Raw genomic sequence first — 4,309 nt, forward strand, 5'->3', positions numbered from 1 at the left:
TCCGATTCACCGGGGAAATGGAGCCATTGACAACTCTTCAAAATCCCTCCGCGCTCCCCTTGGGAACTTCAGCCCCTCCACCCCCCGAAGCCCGCCACGGGCACAGGGCCCCGCTGTCACCCTCCTTCCTCCCCCCACCCGTGCCCCACCCGTGCCCCAGCCCTGGGCAGCGTCCCCAGGAGCGGGGTGTGACCTCCAGGGGCGGGTCTGGCCCCCTGGTCTGCCCGCAGGCCTGTCCCGGGCCCAAGAGCAGGTTGTGGGTCCCCTCCCCTAGGGGAGCAGGTCCAGGGGAGCCTTCTGGGGGGACAGGGGCTGTGCCCCCCCGTGCCCCTCTCCCTGGGCTCTCCCCGGCGGCTCCCCTCCCACGCCTGCCCACCTGCTGGCCCCTCGGTCCCGCCAGATCCCGCGGCAGGAGGGGTGACGGCTGCGCGTGCTCTTCACAGGCGCCTGCGGGGGACGCCCCGCCCCCTCCCTCGAGCCGGACAGATGGGCCGGGGAGCTGACCGCCCCTGGGCTGGGCCCACCTGCCTAGGATTCAGCACAGAGTCCCCTGAGGCCTGGGGGTCATCTCAGGCGGTCATGTCCAGCCAGGGAGTGACCCCCAGGGCGCAGCAGATCTCTGCTGTCTCCCCGCTGCCGCCTCAGCCGTGTGTCTCAGTGGATCCGCCTGTGGGCAGCATCGGGAGCGGTGGGCAGGGTGGGGGTCAACGGGGGACACACTCCAGGAGCACAGATGGGGCCTCGGGGCGGGCGCTCCTCCGACCCCTCCTGGCCCACACTCCCTGCAGCCCCCGGGGCTCCGGTCCGCTCTGGGGGGAGAGTTAGTTGCCAGTGTTGGCTGTTCTACGCAGTTCCATAGTTTCACCCCCGTTTCTCGGTTTTAATTGAAACAACTTTTCATCAAGCTTTGTTTGTGCCGCTGGTCCCTCGGCGTGAGGGGGCCCCGGCCTTCTGGGGCGATGCCCCAGAGCAGGGCGCCCTGGGCAGGCGGGGAGGCCCCGTGGGCGTTTGCGTCACAGTGTTTGGCTTCAGGAACAAGGGCGTGTTACTGAACGGTCGTGGCGTCAGGTAGTTTAGTTTCAATCCTCGCCTGGCAGCAGCCCCCAGCATGCCCGTCGGACGCCAGTTCTGGCGAGAGGAGGGCAGCGGGGGCACCACGCACAGGCCTGGAGGCGGCGGCGTCCCAGGAAGCTCCTTCCGAGCTGCCGAGGGCAGCCTGCTCTCGAGTGTGCCCCGGGCTGCCCTCCGGTGGGCAGGCAGCGCCCTGCAGTGCTCCGGTGCCCTGCCCTGTGCCAGCATGTGCCTGGCGTCGCGTGCAGACGGTGCCCGGCCCTGCCCTCGCCCTGTCCCGCCCCGTCGGGCTAAATGGCGCCTTCTCCACAAACCCCGCCCCCGCGGTCTTGTGATGTCCGTCCCCCCACCCCCAGCGTGCTCTTGGGGATCCTCTGAAAACGGGGAAGCTCCGCTCTCAGGTCACCGTGGAGCCCAGCGGCCAGTGTCCAGAGGGGACGCAGCAGCGCACAGACGGCCCCGCTCAGGGTGGTCGACGCGGCCGCAGGCGCGAGAGCCAGAGGCGAGCTCCGCAGCGGGGTGCGGGGTGGCCGGTAGGCGCCCCAGACGGCGCAGCACAGGCGGGAGTGGGCGCCGCTGCTGAGAGGGCTGGGCCTCCGGGGCCGGAGAGGCCGCAGCGGCCACGAGACGCGGCCCCAGGGCTCGCCGCAGCTCACCCGTGTGGGTTTCGTCTGTTCTAACACGCCGGAAGGAAACGTAGCCCGTGGGAGGCACGAAGACCCCCGGCCCCAGGTCAGTCCCCAGAGCAAAGGCCCCTGCCCTTCAGGCAGCTGCAGCCCTCGGGCTCTCCCGCCAGGACGCGGCTGGCCCCGCCAGGGGCGCAAGCGGCACCAGCCGGCCGCGTCCTGGCAAGGGCCTCCTGGCGGTCCCTCGGGCTGAAAACTTGCTGGAGGTGGCGCGCAGTGGGGGTCACAGGGGCTGGACGTGAAGCCTGCGGAGCCAGCCGTGGGCAGGGCCTGGCAGGGGCGAGTGTGCAGAGCTGCGGCCTCCCCAGGGGAGCAGGAGGTGGGCTGGCCGGGCCCCGTGAAGCGGCGGGACAAGGGCACCGTGCCAGTCACTACCGCCTCGCTCCCCGCGGCCCCCACCCCCGCCCCCTGGGGAGGCCGCCTGGCTGTCCTGACCCGGGGCTGCTCGGTCTGGGGATGGAGCTTTCCCGTTGGAGGAGCCTGGGATGGAGCTTTCCCGTTGGAGGAGCCTCCGCTTCTGGGGGGTCCCGGGGTCAGTGTCCTGGTTAGGCTGCGCCTGGGGGAGTGCCTGGCGGGGGCCGTGGAGCAGGTGCCTCGGGAAAGCCACTCCCCCGGGACAGGCCAGCACTGTCTGTCGCAGGAGAAGGCAACTGGGACCCGAGGCCCCTCCCTGACCTCCAGGCCCTGCCCGCCCTGGCTGGAGAGGTCCCCGCAGCCCCCGGGCCGCCTCCACGCACCCTGGGCACCTCACAGGGCATCGGGGCAGGAGCTTTGGGAGGGGGCAGGGAGGGGCGTTTCTGCAGCCCGCCGCGGCCCCTCCCACGGGCAGCCCTTGCTCCCCAGCTTCCCGAGTGTGGGGGGCAAGTGGGGTGCCGTGTGCCCTTACCCCCGAGCGCAGCACCCGCGGGGACACTGAGGACTGGCCCTTCCGCAGAGCCCACACCTGGCTGGTGTGTCCCACCTGGGGAGGCTTTAGGCCCCTCCAGGCTCCCCTGTCCCACCCCAGCGGGACCCAGGCCCCTCCCACACCCCTGGGGCCACCAGCACCCCAATTCTGGGCTGGGCCCCGGTGAGAGTCCCCGGAAGCAGGAGGCAGTGGTGGGCGGAGGGGTGAGGGCGGGGCCAGGGGCCCCGAGGCTGCGGTGGGGGCACCCGCGGGTGTGGGCAGGGGCAGGGGCAGGGCAGTCCTGCGCTGAGAGGGAGGGTGGGGGCCTAAGGTGCAGGTGTGGTGCTCGAGGGAGCCCCCACAGGGACCCCAACAGAGCGGAGGCTGGAGACCCAGGCAGGCGTGCACGTGCACACACACGGAGACACGTGTGCACACAGGCACTGCACACACAGCACGCGTGTACAGCACACAGGCAGACACGCTTGCACACATGACCGCCAGCCTGCACACACACGCACACACAGACGCGCGCGTGCACCCACCGCACAGGGCGGGGCCGGGCGGGGCGGGGGTGACGGGACACACAGGGACACCCGCCCCTCCGCGAGCTGCAGGCCCCGGGACTCCGGCGCCCACCACCGCGGGGCCCTGGAGCTGCTGCCCACGGCCGGCGGGCAGGCCTGGGAGCTGACGCAGGCGGGGCAGGGCCCCCCACTGTGGGGCGGACGCGGGCTCCTCTGTGGGTGCTGGTCGAGGGGCGGCGGAGCCGCTGCGGCCGCGTTTACAAGCGCTGCCCCCGGCGTCTGCGTAGACACGGGCGGACGGTGCCTCCAGCGCCAGGCTCGACGTCGGCGCATCGGGGTGCCCAGGAGTCCGCGGCGAGCCCCTGGCCGCGCTGGGTGGGGTGTCCGCACACTCGGCACAGGTCGCTGGCAGTGGAGGGCGGGGCGGGGGGAGGCCTCCGCGGGGCCAAGCGCAAGGCCGGGATCTCGCTGGGTCCCGGGGTCACTCCCTGCCGGGGGCGGCCAGGGCTCCCTTTCTGGGCCAGGCGCTTGCTGGCCCCACGAGCCCGTCTGGGAGCAGCCCGCAGGCTGGACGGCGCCCTCCTGCCACCTCTGTCCACCCCATGCCGCTGGACCCGGGGTGAGCGGCCCCAGCGGGAAGGCGTGGGCTCCGAGGGCCTGGAGCTCGTGTGCTGCGCAGGGCCGGCCTGACTTCGGCGGGGGGCGGGGGGGCGCCACTGGCCACAGGCAGGGGTCCGGGGCAGTGGCAGGGTCTGGGGTGCCAGTGGGTGGCCCCAACCTGCACTGAGGCCCTGCCAGGCCGGGTCTGCCCCCGAGACGAGGCCAAGGGCCATGTGGACACAGAGGGGCCTTGAGGGCAGTGCCCACTGCACAGGCGTCCCCAGACACAGGAGGGGCCGGGGGCCGCCCCCACCTCACTCCCAGTGGCCAGTGCTGCGGCCAGGGGCCCCGGAGGGGCAGGAGGACGTAAGCTCATGGTCACTTTCCTGGGTGGGGCCCCCTCCCCTCCCCTCCCCTCCCCTCCCCTCCCCTCCCCTCCCCTCCCCTCCCCTCCCCTCCCCTCCCCACCAGACTGTCCTGGCCCCCCCCCAGCTCTGCCCGGGGCCCTGATGGGCGTGAGCGTCATGGGTCACGGGCAC

The sequence above is a fragment of the Talpa europaea genome (genome assembly GCF_964194135.1).
Source record: "Talpa europaea genome assembly, chromosome: 7".
Classification (NCBI taxonomy): domain Eukaryota; kingdom Metazoa; phylum Chordata; class Mammalia; order Eulipotyphla; family Talpidae; genus Talpa; species Talpa europaea.